The sequence below is a fragment of the Suricata suricatta genome, chromosome 9 (assembly GCF_006229205.1).
Source record: "Suricata suricatta isolate VVHF042 chromosome 9, meerkat_22Aug2017_6uvM2_HiC, whole genome shotgun sequence".
NCBI classification, from domain to species: domain Eukaryota; kingdom Metazoa; phylum Chordata; class Mammalia; order Carnivora; family Herpestidae; genus Suricata; species Suricata suricatta.
This window is the reverse complement of record NC_043708.1, coordinates 82,596,061-82,615,592: the sequence shown is the minus strand read 5'-3', so window position 1 is coordinate 82,615,592 and position 19,532 is coordinate 82,596,061. Positions and strand designations below refer to the sequence as shown.

Here is a 19,532-nt window from a genome sequence, read left to right as displayed (position 1 = left end):
AGTACATGCTGTTTCCTGGCTCTACAATCCACTTCCTCCAATTGTTGGACGCAGTGGATCCATCTGTGTCAAGTCTCTACCTCCCAGCAACAAAGACCAGTCCTTGTCATCTGGTCCTCTCTTAATCTACAGACCTACAAACAAAATATGGCACTAGAATCAAAAAGTTCAGCACTCTTGGATGCAAGCACCCTCATATATTACAAATGTGCATAACGCTGAATTAAACACAACTAAAAAAACAGACTTCCAGAATGTTTAAAACACAAGAACCAGAGGAAGAAAAAAAAAAAAGCACCTTAAATCAGAAAATTAATAAATAAACCACCACAAAAGGCAGCTGATTTCACTAAATGTCAAATTCACTAAAATGTCAAAGAGCTAACACCCTCTTTTTCCTGTTTGCTATTCTAATCTACTTTTATCTGGTGAAACCAGATAAGTTTGCTAGAATTGTGTCACAATTCTAAATGCCATCACTGGGTTCACAGAATTAGGAAGTCCAGTGGTCTAGGCCAATCCTTAATTTTAAAGTGGGTAGGTATGGGGCACTTGGGTGGCTCAAGGTTAAGCATCTGACTTCGGTTCAGGTCAGGATCTCAAGGTTTCTAAGTTCCAGTCCCACTTCAAACAAGCTCCGCTTTTCTCTCTCCTCTCCTCTGCCCCTCATGGAATTCTCTCTCTCTCTCAATCTGCTCCCTCACTCACTTGTGCCCTCTCTCTAAAAAAAAAATTTTTTTTTAAAAGACTGAGTAGAGGGGCTCCTGGGTGGCTCAGTCGGCTGAGAGGCTGCCTTCAGCTCAGGTCATGATCTCGGTTCCTGGGTTCGAGCTCCAGGTCAGGGTCTGTGCTGACAGCTAGCTCAGCTCTGTGCTGGCACCTCAGAGCCTGGAGCCTGCTTCGGATTCTGTGTCTCCCTCTCTCTCTGACCCTCCCCTGCTTGCACTGGCTCTGTCTCTCAAAAATTAAAAAACCAAAACCAAAAAAAAAAAAAAACCAACCCCAAAAAACCCTGAGTAGGTTATTCCAAAGCAGTATTTTCCAGAGTGCAGAGTAAGAACACAAGATGATTTCAGCTGTTATGTAAGCACTAGTCATGCTTTTAAATAGTTTTTAGTTTCATTATTTTAAATGTTTATTTATTTGGAGGGGGTGCAGAGCCCAATGTGGGGCTCAAACTTATGAACTGTGAGGTCATGACCTGAGCCAGAATCAAGAGTTGGATGCCTAACTAAGCCACCCAGGTGCCCCCAGCAATTATTATGTACTTAATAGTTACATGTATATCATAACGTGTACTAGAAAAGGATATAAAATACACAAAAACCATGATTTCACAGATTATCACTTTGAAAAAGGGTAATGCTGAAACAAACCTATTAAAAATATGAAATAAAATAACACAGATGATCTTCTAAAAGGCAAAGTTTATGATGGCAGTATGGTTCTTGATGAGTGAAATCCTGACAGTTGTCTCATGAACAACTTAGGCCTATTTCATTCTTTACCTGCTTCCTTCTTGGCTTGAGGCTATGTTCTGAATGATTAGAAAAGGTGTGACTTTTAGTTAAATGAGCTTCCTATTATGCTTAAGTTCATTTAGAGTAAAAGAAGCAAACACTAAGTTACATATAGAAATACTAGTTGATAAGAAAGAGCGTTATACTATTAAGAAAATAATGGCACAATAAGTCATTGCTATCCTGAAACTACGATAGCAGCAATTTTCTAGTGCATATCCACATACCATAAGCACCCCCAAAAAAACTAAAAATAAAAAATAAAATTTAAAAAAGTTTAGTAACACTGATAAAGATTTGAGCTGTTGCATGTCCATTTTATTCACTTTCACAAAATCTGTCAAAGGAGCATGGTAATGTGAGGTGTTTCTCCTAATATTTGTATGAATGTTTTTTCATTCCCTCTTGCCAAAGGAATAAAAGACAACCATTAGATACCTTCGGCATCAACTGTGATTGTGGAAGAAACATTATTTTTTAAAAATCTTAGTATGAAATATTTTAATGTTAGACTTCAAAGTATTCTAGTTAATGATGTCCTGTGAATTTAAAGTGTGGTATTTTCCAGGCTGGAAAACAACGTGGGAGAACCATTTCTATCTGTCCATTTCTGCCGTATTTTACCTGCACATGTGAAAGTCAATCTTAAGAGCACCAGGGCAGATGAAGTAATAAATCTCTCAATTCTTGAAACACCTGCTCTGGGGCGCCCGGGTGGCTCAGTCGGTTGAGCCTCCGACTTCAGCTCAGGTCATGATCTCACGGTTCGTGGATTCGAGCCCCGCGCCGGGCTCTGTGCTGACAGTTTAGAGCCTGGAGTCTGCCTTCAGATTCTGTGTTTGCCTCTCTCTCTCTGACCCTGCCCTGCTCACGCTCTCTCTCTCACGCACGCTCGCTCTCTCTCTCTCTCTCTCTCAAAAATAAATAAAACATTAAAAAATTAAAAAAAAAGAAATATCTGCTACTAAGAAGCTACATTATTTTCACATGGCCGAGGAAACGCTGTCAGAAGCTGCCAGTATCCAAACAACTCTCTCCAGTCGTCCCCCCCCTATTCCCTGACGACTAGCAAAAGACAAAATGATATTCCCTTCTCACCTTTGACGTCTTTTGGTTTCCTCTACTCTCATGTACCTTTCCTAACATTGTAGTGATTAATGATTTTAAAAAGGTTGAAATGAAACAGCACTTTCCAGTACTTCCTCCCTACCCCCAACAACTCCCGGCTGGAATTGTGAAATTCGTTTTTTTACGGATCCTTCGTTGTGTCTGCAGTAAAGCCAAGAGGTAAGAATGGACTTTCCTACAGAGCATGGACTTTCCATGGACCACGAACCTCAGGGACCTTCAAACAACTAGTTCAGAGCTATCTGATCACTTGTGGTTACCATACAGCCTATTAATTACGACCAGAGCAACACTGTAGGGAAGACTGAGTGGAAGTTTACCTCTGCTTGGTTTTGAGGAGGGGACAAGCGAACCACCATCCCGCCACCGTTCCTCCGCCAGCCCCTCGGTAGTTTCCCCGGGCCTCGCGTCCTTGCTACGGGCCCGACCTGCCCAGTCCAGGCGAGAGCACCTCCCCCTCCTCCCCATAAGCCCGACCCAACCAACTTTTAAACCATCACAATAATACTCTTTCTTCTTGGGACCTGATCCCAATCTTCAACCCGGCTAGCTCCCTCAACCCCACTCCTTGGTAGCTCACCCAACAGTTCCGGCCACTCCTCTCTCGCGCCGCAGCGGCTCCGACACCCACCAGACCGGACCTAGAGCTGCGTCTTCCTAGCGCCTGCGCGCGCCGGATACGCGCGCCTGCGCACTTCCTCGGCTGTGCGGGCGCGGACACACCCCTGGAGCCAGAGCCAATCACCGTCTGAGGGGTTTAAACTTCCTTGCCACGCAGGCGGAGAGCTTGGGGAGTTACCTGTTAACTGGATAATTCGAATCCATTCCGAAGGTGGGATGTATTCATACAACAAACATTTGTCGAGGGCAAGCCATCTACTGGATGAATGCCTTCCCTCCCCTCCAGGGTCTTTAGATTAGAGCTCTATATGTAAATAAATAATAGTGGACCGAATTTAGTGAGTGGCATCAGAATGTCCGAAGCGGAGCTGGTGCACAATGAAAGCAGCGCCTTATCCTTAGGGATGTCTGGAAGGGTTTTCAATCCGGAAGGCTAAGTAGGAATTCTCCCAGAAGTCTGGGGTAGAGGGTGGTAGTTTTCCAGCCAGCGGGAACAGCATATGCCATTAGGAACAAGCACTTTCTGTAAATTCCTTATGGTTCTTACTGCTTAGAGGCTTAGAGCTCATCGTATATCTCCGGGTGAAGTGGGGAATAACCTTTAACTAGTCGGCAAGGACTAGATCTTGGTGGTCTTGCACTTTGGGACTAGTGAGCCTTAACTTTATACTATGGCCACAGAAAGCCACTGAAGGGCCTTAAACAGGTCCGGGAACTCTTCTAGGCACCTCTAAGAATGGAGCACGTACTGGAAATTAATAATTTTAAAAAAAAAAGAGCATCTCAAAGGAGTCTACTTTTAAGCGTCAAGGAAAATGAACCCTGAGAAATATTTTTTGTATATAGTAACACAGGGGTCATTGGTGATCTTAGTGAAAGCTATGTGGTGGAATGATGAAGTTGAAAGATAGGTTGCAGTAATTTGGAGAGAGAGGAGGTGCAAAAATGGGGAGAGGTTAAAAATGCTTTTGGAAAGTTTGGGTCAAAGTATTTGTTTCTGTTGTTTGGATTTTTGTTAAAGACAGGAGAAACTTGAGTATGATAGGCCAGATACAAATGAGGGGGGAAAACAGTTAATTAAGCAGAAGTGTTTCTAGGTAAAGATCTTGAGAGAATAACAGGAGAGACAATCTAAAGCACTGGTGGGAGGAACAGTCTAGGAAGAGAGATAAAGACACCTACTCAATTATAATAAGAGGAAGTATGTGTCTGTGTGTATGTTTAGTAACAGGAAGTTAAAGAAGTTCCCATCTGATGACCTCTGTTTTCTCTGTGAAGTAGGAGATGAGGTCATTTGCTAATAGAAAAGGATTGAGAGTTTTAAGGGCAGTGGAGTTTTCAAATATGGCTGTAAACAGTGGCAGAACAAGTTGATCAGAGAAGGAGCAGGATTGGTGAGCAGTGTCAAGGGCCTGTATAAGATTTGTAAAAAATGAACTCTCCAGCTTCTACCTTGGTGTGCAGCTTTCTCAAGCACCAATCACTTCTTGTAAGCAAAAGTGGACAAAATGTTATGGTTGAGTTTATTTATGGTGTATTTATCCATGGTGTAATGCCATGGTTCTCAACCAGGGACATTTTTGCCCTTGCAGGGACATTTGAGTGTCTGGAGACATTTCTGACTTTCAAAACAACAGGGATTGGAGTGGGGAATATAAAGAGGACAGTACAGGCATTTGGTGTCCAGGGATGCTGCTACATATCCTGCAATGCACCAGGGAGCACAAGAATCGTCTCCGAAATATCAATAGTCCCAAAGTTAAAGAACCCTGATCTGGGATTACCTTGATGCTCACCAATGGCTGACCTTGGTCTTTTACAAGCTTTTCTTTGGACTATGGCCCTGAGTTTATAGGGTAACATAGCCCTTCCACTGCATGCCTTTAAAGGAGAGTAGAATGAGCAGCATACCTCAGACCTTGAGTGTTTAAAGGACTTGTGATGTCACAAACACACAGTTGGAATAGTTCCTCAGTCCTCTAGAAGTAAATCTGGAGGCACTCGGGTGGCTCAGTCAGTTGTGTCTGACTTCGCTCAGGTCATGATCTCGGAGTTTGTGAGTTTGAGCCATGCATCAAACGCTCTGCTGTCAGCATAGAGCCTACTTCCGATCCTCTGTCCCCTTATCTCTCTGCCCCTCCCCTGCTCACGTGAGGGCTCTCTCTCTCTCTCTCAAAAATAAATATTTAAAAAAAAAAGAGGTTCGTAGCAAGTCTGGACTTACACATAGTGGAGGTGCTTGCTTTGATTTTAGGTATCACAGGTCTTGTTAAACATAGACATCATCAGAAGTTCAATAATATGGGAGGAGTAACTTCACAACATTATTAATCCTAAAGGAATTTGGTTTATCTGATTATTTGTCACTAAAACAGGAGGGAATGAGTATGGGCTAAGTTTAATAAAGAAAATAAATATATTAAATATTAGTAAGAATATAATCATTGGTATTTGCACTTTGACAGGCACCCATTCATGGATAGGAACTTGACCTATATTATATCTTTTAATCCGAGCAACACACTGAGAGATAGCATTATCCTAATTTTAACTGTGAAGAAACCGAGTTTCCAAGAAAACTTGCAATTTGCCCAAAGTCATAAGCTACTAGAGGCTAGGTAAACATTTGAACTCAGATCTGTCTGTCATCAAACTCTTGCACCATCCATTACATTTCAGTAAATTTTCCAAGGCAGGAATGGTTGGAAATTTAGCTTAAACAATTGCCACTGCATAAAAGGAATACTGGGGATTTAGGAAGAGAGTAGAAGCAAAAGAAAGGCCGGGGAAGAGCAAAGAGAATAAAAAAGGAACGAGGGAGGCTAGTCACAGCTGGGTTCAGTGCAGCAGAGTAACTCTTCCTCAAGCTTGCGGGCGGGCCTTTGATCTTCGCTTCTTTTTGAGTAAAGCTGCTTTCCCCCTGTGTCCGTTGTCCACTTTCCTGTGTTCAAATAAAGCTAGATTATTGAGGAAGGCGGACAGCGAAGGGTTGGAAAAAAAAAAGAGGAGCGTGACGGCGGCGGTGTGCGCCTGCGCGCTGGCGGCGGCGGCGGCGGTGCCCGGCGGGGAGGGGGTCCGGAGTGGGCCGCCGGACCCAAAACTGAGGGGGGGCTTCGGAGAGTCCCCTTGCCGGGACCTTGGCTGCCTGATGGAGTAAGAGGGGTCGGCTGTGAGTGTGAGTATCGAGGGGCCGGACTGCGTTGAGGCATATCGGAACCGGAGGGTCCTGGTGGTCTGCCCCTGAGCTTTGGGGCTGCTGGACGCGGCCGGGTTTTTGCTCGTGCAGGCTGCGGCACAGGGGCAACCCGGTGCTTCCCTCTTCCGGAGCCCGCGCGGTTTACTGGCAGGCGGTGCTTCGGGGTACAGATTCTCGCGGGGGCGTTCCGGCTCTGCTTCCAGCCCCAGCCGGAAACGTGCCTGCAAGAACCTTGACCTTAAGGGGAGGCCGCTCACCTTCTTCGATCCCCGGTTCCTCAGGGATCCCGCAGACTCAGGTGCTTAAAGGCCTACAGGTCACAGGCCAAGGGACACCTTTCGACCTCTTGTGACTGACAGCCCTCGTTCTTTTTCCTCCTTCCGTTTTCTCTCCTTTTGAGATGCGTCTTAATAATTAGGATTTATGGAGCTACTACGTGTCAAGCTAATATTTAATCCGAATCTCGGTGTATTATTATGGGGAGGAAAGGCTTTGCACTCAAATGCTTTGTTTGAATCTGTTAAATTTAATTATCTTTAAGAGTCAGACTAAGCCATTTTATTGGGAAGTTTGAAATTTCCATGGCTCTTAGCAACCTAGGACTGCAATCCGAGTTAAGGGAAGTTCTTCTCTTACTTAGCAAATGGGCACTTTATCTACCATAATGGTTTATATCGAATTTAGTCAATCTTAGATAACTTGTGAGCACTTCCTAAAAGTCTAATAGTATTCTAAACCCCATGGGAAATCTTAAAATGTGTTTTAAGCTTTATTCTCAAGTTTGGTTGTGGATGAATCCATGGAATATTTAGGTTCAGTTAGGATTTATTTAGCATTTGTTGCATGTGTACCAGGTACACTCAGGTCTGTCACAAAAAATTTACGAGATACTGTAATGGAAAGTGGTTTTTTTGAAGCCTGTGTGTGATGAGGTCACTAAGGGTTTGACTGTAATTTGCTCAAGCTAAACTAGCTAGGATAAGTGGTGAAATTCACCACTTCATTCATTCATATGCCAAGTGTCATTTTTATCCTGTTATACCAAGTTAGATATCTAAGCACTTTTGAGAAGCAACTACATTTCAGGTACAGTTTCTAGAGCTAATTCCTTAGTCTTTTCCTGTTACACCAAATGAGATATTCTAAGCACTTTTAAGAAGCAACTGCATTACACATTACAGTTATAGTTTCTAGAGTTAACTCCTCAGTCTAGCGAATGGTATGTGCTTTTAAAGGTATTAGAGGGGCCCCTGGGTGGCTGAGTTGGTTAAGCTTCCGACTTTGGCTCCGGTCACATCACAGCTCGGTGAGTTCGAGCTTCATGTCTGGCTCTGTGCTGGCAACTCAGAGCCTGGAGCCTGTTTCGGATTCTGTGTCTCCCTCTTTCTTTTTTTTTTTTTTTTTAAAGGATTTTTTTCTGTTTTTTATTTAGTTTTGAGAGACAGAGATAGCAGGAGCAGGGGAGGGTCAGAGAGAGGGGGAGACACAGAATCTGAAACAGGCTCTAGGCTCTGAGCTAGCAGTCAGCACAGAGCCTGATGCGGGGCTTGAACCCACGAACCGTGAGATCATGACCTGAGCCGAAGCTGGACACTTAACCAACTGAGCCACCCAGGCACCTTGTGTCTCCCTCTTTCTACCGCTTCCCCATTCATACTGTCTCTGTCTCAAAAATAAATAAACCTTCAACAAAAATAAAATAAAGGTACTAGATACTTTTTTAAGAGAACTTCAGCATGGCCTGGAAGGTGGTGTGAAGGAATCTGATCAAGTTAGTTCATAATTAATTGCTTTGATGAAAAGATAATCTAAAAAGGAAAAACTGCAAATGGTAATTATCTAGCTTAGAGCACAGCACATGTAGTCTACTGTATAAGAGGTTCAAGAAAAGGAAGGAATAATGGTAGATGCTAGCTGAATTGGTTCTGGGGCCAGGAATGGCTCTGTGAGAAATAGACATGTCCCTTTCCTAATTCAAATATAGTGGGAAGTTCAGGATTAATTAGTGTATCCAGTGAATAAGAACATGTAGGCAGAATAGAACAAGTTGTGTAGGAATACTTCAACTGTACATTCAGCATGCTAAATCTCTAATTCAAACCTTACAGTCATTTGCATTTTTTTCCTCTTCTAATCTCAAAGAGACTATCAAGAAATTACAGTTCCTAAGTTCATCAGTAGAGGACTGGTTAAACAAAGTGTGCCTTTGTTAGAATGAGCCAGCCAGCCCTCTGTTGTGTGATAGTATTGAGTAATAACCAAGATACTGTAAGTGGGAAAAAAAAAGTGAGAAAGGTTTTGCAACCATTTGTGGGTTTTTTTTTTTTTTTAAAGTGTATGTATTTGCATATATATACCTAGAATATCTCTGGAAAGATTCAGAAGAAACTGGTAACAGTGACTGGAGGTGGAAGTGGCTGAGAAACAGGAATAGGAAGGGAATCATTTCCTATATAAATTTTTAAGGATTTTTTATGAAAACTTATTTTTTTTCATGTTTATTATTGAGACAGAGAGAAACAGAGCATGAGTGGGGGAGGGACAGAGAGAGAGGGAGACACAGAATCTGAAGCAGACTCCAGGCTCTGAGCTGTCAGCACAGAGCCCCATGTGGGGCTTAAACCCACAAACCATGAGATCATGACCTGAGCCGAAGTCGGTCACTCAACCAACTGAGCCACCCAGGCGCCCCTGAAAACTTTTAAACATCCAGGAAAGTGGAGAAAGTACTATATTGAACCCATGTAAATTGGTCATTTATTTAAAAATCTCTTAGTACATTGCTATTTGCTTTTATTCCTAACATTTCACTCCTACACACTTTATTTTTTTTTTATTTTTTTTAATGTTTTATTTATTTTTGATACAGAGAGAGACAGAGCATGAGAGGGGGAGGGGCAGAGAGAGAAAGAGACACAGAACCGGAAACAGGCTCCAGGTTCTGAGCTAGCTGTTAGCACAGAGCCTGACACGGGGCTCGAACCCACGAACGTGAGATCTGACCTGAGCCGAAGTTGGAGGCTTAACCGACTGAGCCACCCAGGCGCCCCATCCCCTACACACTTTAATACGTCTCTAATAAAAAGAACATTTTCCTGCATAACTCAATAACATAATCACACTAAACAACAAATTCTATATGCTGTAATACCCAGTGTTTATTTAAAAAAATTTTTTTTAATGTTTTATTTATTTTTGATACAGAGAGAGACAGAGCATGAGAGGGGGAGTGGCAGAGAGAGAAGGAGACACAGAACCGGAAGCAGGCTCCAGGCTCTGAGCTAGCAGCCAGCACAGAGCCTGATGTGGGGCTTGAACCCACGAACATGAGATCTGACCTGAGCTGAAGTCGGAGGCATAACCGACTGAGCCACCCAGGCACCCCACCCAGTGTTTATTAAAATTTCCCCCAAATTGGGGGCACCCGGCTGGCTCAGTGGAAGAGCATCCAACTCTTGATCTCAGAGTTGTGAGTTCGACCCCCACATTGGGCGTAGAGAATACAAAAGAACATAGACTTAAAAAATTAAAAATTTTCCCCAAATTGCCCCCCCTTTTTTTATACTGTTTTTGATCCTATTTCCAATCAAAGTTTATGCATTGCATTTGGCTATTATGTCTCTTGAAATCTTTCAAATCTGGAACAGTTAACTTTATCATAACTTGTTGAAGAGACCCTGTCAATTATCTGAATTTATCTGATTGATGCATAGTGTTATCACTTAGCTTGTTAATAGGTAAATGCTTGATGGATTTCAGGTTAAACACTGGGTATGCTATGTGGGCTATGCTCGATACTCTAGTTTTTCCCGTTAGTGATGCTGAGATTGATTAGTGGGTTCAGGTGGTAAATCTGAGTTCTCCATTGAAACCAGCTGTACTCCCATTGTATTTTAAAAATTTGAAACCTGTTACCTATTGAAAATGTAGATAATTACCTTTAAAAGAAAAGTTTGCTGCAAGAAATTGCTGCTGCTGCTTTTTTAAACTGAATCCCTGATTACTAAGTGGTAGTATCTCATTTTATAGAAGAGGAATTTGAAGTTCAGAGAGATTAAAATTTACTCAAGGTAGTAAACCTATTAAGTATTTTTCTCTGCTTTGAAGGTCATGCTTTTCCACCAGATGTTGTAAACTATAAACTGGTATATAAATATAAAATTGTTATTACTCCTAGTAGTTATGCTACTTGTCCCTTTATAGATTTTGGGATAGGTAATCAGTTTCTAACTCTATTAGACTTTTTTGGGGTATCAGTAAACTGGGATAGGTCTCTTTACTGTGATGAGCCATTCTGAAATTTCAAAATAGGTGCAAGTTCAAAAGAGGTGCAGTCTTGCACCTCTTGATGATTTATGGAGTTCCAAAAAAGTTTTGTACAAAGAAGCATTATGCACTCTTGTTTTTGTGCCTTAAGACGTCTAGGTAAAAAGAAAATTAAAAAAAATGAACGATAATACATGTGTATTACTGCTAAATTTTTTGAAAAGTACAAAAAAGCTGATAGTGAAAAATAAATTTCCAACCCCTGTGCCCTCAATTTTTTTTCCAGAGGCAAAAACTATTTTCAGTTTTTTGGGTATCCCACTAGATATATTCTACTTGTAAATGTAATTAGGGTAAGTTTTGACATACATATATAGAAGTATTTTAGTGGCATAACCTAAAATAATACTGTTGAAGGTAGTGCCCCAGTTTTTATTGTTTATATTTCAAACATCTTTGCTAACTTCTATTCATTCATTCAATATTGAGTATTTATTCTATACCAGATGGTGTAGGAGGTCATAGAAATAAAATAATAAATATAACAGACATTCCAGCTAGCTGTTATGGAGTTAACCCTCTACTGGGAGAGTCAGTCATTAAGCAAATAATTACAATAATGACTATAGAAAGATTAGGTACCAGCTTTGTGCCAAACACTTAATAAGGATTTTCTAATTTATTCTTCATAACAGCTCTATGACACTGATTCTGATAATTTTGTTTTTATGAATGTAGAAACTGAAGCACAAAGAAATTAAATTACTTGGTCAAGATCACACACTACTAGTAAGTGATAGAGCCAGGTTTCCAACACAAGTAGTCTGGGTATAGAGATCTTGCTATCTTCCTTAACCCTAATATGGTGGTTTTTAATGAGTTTCAGATCATCTCCTAGGGAGGTTTGGAAATTTGGGGGGTGTTTTTTGGTTTCAAAATCATTGAGAGGATGTCACTGACTTTACTGGATGAAAATAGTATGTTAGACATCCTGCAATGTAAAGAGCATCCCTACCCTATACAGAAAAAAACTGTTGTACATTTACATTTTCAAATGTCCCAGAGGATGTTCATGTAGGTAAAAAAATCTGTTTCTGATCACATGAACTTGGAACCAATTTGTTTTACATAAACATTTTACTTTTGTTGTTTTGTTTTTTGCATAGAGCATAGTTACTGTGTAAATCAAAAGATTTGCATAGAGGGGCGCCTGGGTGGCTTATTCGGTTAAGCCTCTGACTTCAGCTCAGGTCATGATCTCACGTTCGTGGGTTCGAGCCCCGCGTCAGGCTCTGTGCTGACAGCTAGCTCAGAGCCTGGAGCCTGCTTCCGATTCTGTGCCTCCCTCTCTCTCTGCTCCTCCCTGCTCATGCTCTGAATCTCTCTGTTTCAAAAATAAATAAAACATAAAAAAAAATTAAAAAAGATTTGCATAGAGCATAGTTACTGTGTAAATCAGAGTTTACAAAGAGTTGGTCACTATTTTGGAAAATCATATCACAGACAGTAATTCTATTCCTGGTATTTTCATCAACAATATAACATGCTTTTATCAGCCTGTGTTTGTGGTTTTCACATTCATAGTCTTCATCTAATATAGCCATGCCCAACCATTTACAGGTTGAAATGTTTTTTTTTTAATTTTTTAATGTTTTATTTATTTATTTTTGATACAAAGAGAGACAGAGCATGAGGGGGGAGGGGCAGAGAGAGAGGGAGACACAGAACCGGAAGCAAGCTCCAGGCTCTGAGCTAGCTGTCAGCACGGAGCCTGACGCGAGGCTCGAACCCACGAACATGAGATCTCACCTGAGCCGAAGTTGGAGGCTTAACCGACTGAGCCACCCAGGCGCCCCTGAAATGTTTTTTTGAATTCTTTTTTTTAATGTTTTATTTATTTTTGAGAGAGAGAGGGTGCCAACAGTGGAGGGGCGGTGGAGGCGGGTGGCTGTGGACAGAGAATCTGAAGCAGGCTCTATGCTGACAGCACAGAGCCTGATCTAGAGCTGGAATTAATGAACTGTGAGATCATGACCTGACCTGAAGTTGGACACTTAACCGACTGAGCCACCCAGGTGCCCTTATACTGATATTTAAAATTTTACATGTGTAAGTAAGTTATGGTAGCTCTGAACTTCATGTAGGCTAGGAGCTATTATAAAATATTTATTTTTTTATTTTTATTTATTTATTTTTATTAAAAAATTTTTTAAATGTTTTAATTTTGAAAGAGAGAGAGAGAGAGAGTGAGTGAGCAGGGGAGGGTCAGAGAGAGAGAGGGAGACACAGACTCCAAAGACAGGCTCCAGACTCTTGAGCTAGCTGTCAGCACAGAGACTGATGTGGGGCTCGAACCCATGAACAGTGAGATCATGACCTGAGCTGAAGTCGGACGCTTAACCAATGAGCCACCCAGGCACCCCTATTTATTTATTTTTAAATACTTATAATAAAAAGGTATAAATACCGTGAAAGAAAAATAGTATGGTGACATTTGGGGCAGCTGCTTGAGGAGCATTCTGGGTTTGTTATAATCATGTCTCGTATTTATGTATGAATGAAAATTCCCATAATGTTTTAGGGGGAAAAAAGAGGGTATTGTGTCTGATATGGTTGAGAACTGCTGCTCTACTGCCTGCCTCAGAAATAGTCATAGTTGTGATAAGTGGTATGAAGGAAGTACAGGATTTTAGGAGAGAAGCATGTATGAGGGAGTATGGCCTAATCTGAGAGATCAGGGAGTGCTTCCCCAGGCAACTGACTTTTGGACTGAGATTTGAAGGTTGAGTAGTTAATGAGATGGAAAGAATAAAAGCGTTCCAGGGAGAGGGACCAGCATATGAAAAAGCCCTGTGGAGGGAGCATGGTAGATGGGGAAAAATTGGAAATATCATTTCGTCTGGTATACAGAAATTTAGGTGTCAAGTAGCCCAAACCTAGTACCTATTAACAAGGATCATATCAGGTGGGCTTTGTTAAATATTTTGGTTTTTATCTTAAATAGTTGGATGCATTGAGGGGCTTATTTATTTATTTATTTTTAATGTTTATTTTTGAGAGAGACAGACAGACAATGTGAGTGGGGGAGGGGCAGAGAGGGAGAGGGGAACAGGGATTTGACGTGGGCTCTGTGCTGACAGTAGTGACGCCAGTCAGGCACTAGAACTCAGAAACTCTGAGATCATGACCCTAGCTGAAGTCAGATGCTCAAGTGACAGAGCCACCCAGGTGCCCCATATTAATAATTTTATTTAGTATAATGGATTAGGTATTCTGATTCAATGCATACAGACAGATTGGCTAAAAGTAAATGCATGGAAAAAAGATGTACCTTTCAGTCCGTAAGCATTAGAAGGCTAGAATGGCTATGTTCATATCAGATAGAGTTCAAGATAAAATGTGTTGGGATGCCTGGGAGGCTCACTCAGTTGAGCATCTAACTCTTGGTTTGGACCTTGGTAATGATGTCATTCGTGGTTTGTGGGCTTGGGCCCCACATCAGGTTCTGTGCTGGGGGTGCGGAGCCTGCTTGAGATTCTCTGTCTCTTTGTCTTTTTCCCATCCCTCTCTCTCTGCCTCTACCCTTCTTGCTCTCTTCAAAATAAATAAAATTGAAAAAAATTAAAGAAGATAAAGTGTGTAGCAAGACTTAAGGGAGTCATAATGATAAAAATGTCAATTCATGACATCATAAACACATATGTGCCAAACACCAAACGTTCAAAATACAAGTCAAAACTGATACAGTTAAAAAACAAATGGGCGCCTGGGTGGCTCATTCAATTAAGTATTCAGCTCGTGGTTTTGGCTCAGGTTATGATCTCACAGTTCATGAGATCGTGCCTGATGTCGGGCTCTGTGCTGACCATGCACAGCTTGCTTGGGATTTTCTCTCCTCTCTCTCTGCCCCTCCCCTGCTCATGTTCACTTAATGTATCAATATTGTTTTATTAATTATGACAAACTATCATACTAATGCAAGATATAAATGATATAGGAAACTAGGAATGGTATATATGGGTACTTTACTATTTTTGCAATTTCTCTGTAAATCTAAAACTATTCTGATATAGATAGTTTATTAAAAAATGCTTTAAAAATTTGTAGGATACAGCTAATGGCATGCTCAGAGGGAAGTTTATAATTTTAAACACCTATTTTAGAAAAGGGAGGTCTAAAGATAGTGACCTAAAGTTCTACCTTATGAAACTAGAAACAAAGAGTAAGATAAATCCAAAGTAGACTGAAGGAAAGAAATAATAAGGACAACAGAAACAATCAGTGAAATAGAGAAAGACAAATAATGGACAAAATTACAAAGCCAGAAGTTGGTTCTTTGAAAAGATTAATAATGTTGATAAGCCCATAGGTACACTGATAAAAACAGAACACAAATTACTAATATCAAGAATGAAAGGGATTTATTACCACAGATCCTGTCGACAATAAGGGATATTATAAACAACCTTATGCCAAAAAATTTGATGTAATAACTGTACAGTTTCTTGACAATATCAACATACTAAAGCTGTCACAAGTTGAGGGATGTCTGGGTGGCTCAGTCAGCTAAGTGTCCAACTTCAGCTCAGGTCATGATCTCGCAGTCTGTGGGTTTGAGTCCCACATCAGGTTCTGTGCTGGCAGCTCAGAGCCTGGAGCTTGTTACAGATTCTGTGTCTCCCTCTCTCTCTCTCCCTCTCCCCTGCTCACACTCTGTCTCTGTCTCAAAAATAAACAAACCAAAAAATAAAATAAAATAAAATAAATCTGTCACAAGTTGAAACAAAATCGGAATAAACTCGTATTAAACAAATGGGATAAAGATTTAAAAATCTTCCCATAAGAAAACTCAAGGCCATAAATGGTTTTACTAATGAATTCTATCAGGTGTTTTTTGTTTGTGTTTTCTTTTTTTTTTTTTTTTTTTTAAGTAGGCTTCACACATAGTGTGGAGCCCAGTGCAGGGCTTGAATTCATGATCCTGAGATCAAGACCTGAGCTGAGATCAAGAGTTTGATGCTCAACTGACTGAGCCATCCAGGCGCCCTGAATTCTATGAAGTATTTAAAGAAGAAATAGGGATGCCTTGGTGTCTTAGTTGGTTAAGCATCCAACTTTGGCTTAGGTCATGATCTTGTGGTTTTTGGGTTCAAGCCCTGCATTGGGATCTATGCTTACAGCTCAGAGCCTGGAGCCTGCTTCGGATTCTGTGTCTCCCTTCCTCCCTCCCTCCGTCCCTCCCTCCGTCCCTCCCTCCGTCCCTCCCTCTCCCTCTCTTTCTCTGTCTCTCTCTCTGTCCGTCCTCTGTACTCTGTCTCTCTCTCTCTCTCAAAAATAAATATTAAGAAAAGTTAAAGAAGAAAAGACATCAATCTTACATAGACTCCCAGAAAATAGACAAAAGGGAATTGCTTCCAAACTCATTTCATTAGTCTATCATTACCCTATAACTAAAGCTGGATAAAGATGTTACAGATTTAAAAGAAAATTACAGAAATGTACCTTATGAACATAGACCCCCATGTGATTCTGGGCAAAATATGAACAAATCATGATACATTATGATTAAATGATTAAATAATGATAGGTATCTTTTTGATACAGCAAATATAGTAAAATGCTAATGGCAGAATGTAAGTGGTAGATATGGGGATAAATGGGAACCTGGATGTGGGATATTCACTCTGAGAAGCTTTCAGCATTTTTGTGTTTGAAATTTTCCAAAATACAACAAAGGGAGAAAAGAGAATATTATGAACAGATTTGCATTTTAAAGAGATGACTTCTGCTGCAGTGTGAGGAATGGGAAAGTACAGGCTTACCTGAGAGTAGTAGAGACAGGGAGCTGAGACCATTTGGGAGGATATTATACAGCTGTTGTTTTTAAGGCAACAATTTTGAGGTAAATTTGAGCTCTGGGAAAATTTCCAAGCTATTGGAATGCTGAACTTTTGAACAGTAACAAATTTTGTCTAAGCATGTTTTTTTTTACTACTAACTTGCTAAGATATTTGGATATATCACTGTATGTATGTGAGCTTTCAGTAAACAGATTTTTGACATTTACAAAGTGATATTGATTTTTGCAAATTCAAAAATTTGCAGATACCAAATTCCTCCTTAAAATCTGATGAAATATATGGTGACCTTTTCAGAGACTTCACAATTTTTGAAATATAGGACAAAGGCATTTAGAAAGCTATTTTAAAAAAATGTTTAATGTTTATTTTTTGAGAGAAAGAGTACAAGCAGGGGAGGATCAGAGAGAGAGAGAGAGGGAGACAAGAATCCGAAGCAGGCTCCATTTTCAAGCTATCAGCACAGAACCTGATGCAGGGCTTGAACCCCTGATCCCTGAGATCATGACCTGAACAGGAGTCAGACACTTTAACTGACTGAGCCATCCAGGGGCCCCTAGAAAGCTATTAACATCAATTAAACTGCTAAAGTAAATGTTTTACTGTATTGCACTGTGACTATAGTCAACCATGAACTTAAAAGATTCTATAAAAAGAATAGTGAAGATGATTGCTATTATAATCATACTTGTATAAAGTGGATGAAGATTATTGAACATATTGTTAACAAGAAGATGCACGGAGAACAACGGAGCTTTTTGAGGAATATGTTGGGCAACTTAGCTAGATTCACTTATTAGCTTGCAGATTATAACTCATGCCATAGAATTTAAATTTTACTATCTATAAAAGATTGAATACAGGAATAAAAAATTTTTAAATTACTAAATAAATACAACAAGTTGCCTAGATATACTTTTAAAACAAGAGTTCACATAACCTGTCTTGGGGCTTATGATCTACTCTGTTACATGATGATAACATGCTAGTATTTTATTACCTCATTAAGATTGGTGTTACCCTAGTTTCTTTCTCAGTTACTTTTCCTTCTAAAATATATAAAAGCTTGCCAACTTCCAGCATTGAGTGAAGAATTGGAACCTGATGGTGGTTCTGAGTTAAGGGATCTGTAGTGCACCCTTTGCATTTCCTTGCCTGGTGAAGGGCAAGCTTTACTTGAGGGGGGCACAAATTTTAATGGCTTTTCTGAGTCTCAGATTGTTCTGTGACTAACACAAAGTCACATGTTAGCCCTATGCTTATTTATAAAGAATGGTTAGTTGCTCTTGGTAAGTGTTGTGGTAGGGCAGATAATACAAAAAATAGGAATAGTAGTGAGTAAAAAGGTTTATAAAGTTATGCTCAAAGATATTGGATCCAGGAAGCCACCATTCACTCGCCTTGGGAATCAGGAGCCAGCCAGAACTTGGAACTAGCAAATATGACAGCTACCCAGAATAAGCCTTTGAAAATTGTACTTATAGGTTGATGTGATTAAAAAAAATACTTCCCGACCTTTATCAGCTCACTTCTTCCTTAGCTAGGAGCCTTGGAACTTTCTTGGGAGGCCCACTGAGCAAAGTGAGGACCTCCCAGAGTGCCTCCCAGAAGTGCCTGTCATATCTTTGCTCTCTAACCTTCTGGGCAACTTAGGGGTAGTGGCAAAAATCTGTCACTGAGCACTAACTCTGTGTTACTCTGTTTTGCTCATCAGAAATCCATTAGTTTTTCTGTCAGGGTTGAAGTGGAGGCACAGAGTTACCTGTGGAATTCAGAAAAGGGATTCTAATCTGAGTACCTCTCCTCCCACCTCAACAAACCAAACTTAAGCTTTTTCTTTTCGTTTTTTTTTTAAGTTTTTATTTATTTAGGTACACCCAATATGGGCCTCAAATTCACTACCCCAAGATCAAGAGTCACATGTGTCTTTGACTAAGCCAGCCAGGCACCCCTAAGCTTTTGTTTCTTCACTGTTTCACAGTGTATTATTGTCCTGTAGAGTCTGAGTTGGCTTTAATTAGGTCCGAGTTCAAATATCTTAAGAACTACTGAGTTTATTGTAGTGAATCTTAGGAGGTTTATTAAAGGATCCCATCCTCATGGGAAGGTGAGGGAGATCAGACATAACCTACCATCAAACAGCCTATACTTACTTGCATTGCAGGTTGTTTGAGCAGTAAAATGAGATCATGTGACAGTGTTGAAAATAAAGTTCTTTGACACTAAACAGTGTTCCAGCCTTGAGTTACATAATAAATATTTAGAGAAATACTATAAAATTGATATTTGAGATGGAATACAGAGTTGTGATATAGTGGTTACTTGGAAATTTGTCTTTCTACCCTATTTAAGTCACTTTTTTTTAATTAAAAAATTGTATTAGAAGCATTCAGAATGTCAATATAACAGCTACAACTTTTTTTTTTTTTTTTGCAATTATAGAGTGGTATTCAGTTAACAGAAGAGCAATTATTTTGTATAAGTTGCATCAGAGGCAACTGAAGATGAACAAACTCCCATCCCCATATATAACTAATTAGTGCTGTGTACCAACAAGAACCTCCTTTAAATTTCCACACTAGTTTACAATCCCCACACTGTATCAGGCAAGTTTAGTGGCTACTGAAAACACCACTGGGACAGGGCTATCTAAAGACATATTCAGGGGGCGCTTGGGTGGCTCAGTCGGTTAAGCGTCGACTTTGGCTCAGGTCATGATCTCACGGTTCGTGGGTTCGAGTCCTGCGTTGGGCGCTGTGCTGACAGCTCAGAGCCTGGGGCCTGTTTCAGATTCTGTGTCTCCCGCTCTCTGTGCCCCTCCCCCACTCATGCTCTGTTTCTGTCTCAATTATAAACGTAAAAAAATTATTTTTAAAAATACAGATTCGGTAGTGTGTGAACTACACACAAAAAAAGACTGTACAGTTTAAAAACAATTCTTAC

The 19,532-nt window shown here is 40.4% G+C and overlaps 2 protein-coding genes across 8 annotated transcripts in view; one reads left to right on the top strand and one right to left on the bottom strand.

Annotated features, from left to right (window-relative positions):
* The window catches only part of SNAP23 (synaptosome associated protein 23), a 35,711-nt gene extending 32,373 nt beyond the window's left edge, over nt 1-3,338 (bottom strand). The window contains exon 1 of one of the 2 annotated variants that reach the window (XM_029952051.1): nt 3,229-3,338. The gene's annotated coding sequence lies outside the window, so the exon portion shown is untranslated. The remainder of the gene's footprint in view (nt 1-3,228) is intronic. The other variant, XM_029952050.1, reaches the window with a different exon arrangement.
* Nucleotides 3,339-6,315: 2,977 nt separating this feature from the next.
* Nucleotides 6,316-19,532, top strand: part of ZNF106 (zinc finger protein 106) — a 61,823-nt gene continuing 48,606 nt past the window's right edge. For 5 of the 6 annotated variants that reach the window (XM_029950947.1, XM_029950944.1, XM_029950946.1 and 2 more), the window contains exon 1: nt 6,316-6,444. The gene's annotated coding sequence lies outside the window, so the exon portion shown is untranslated. Of the gene's footprint in view, nt 6,445-6,703; nt 6,764-19,532 lie in introns of those variants that run through there. The other variant, XM_029950942.1, reaches the window with a different exon arrangement.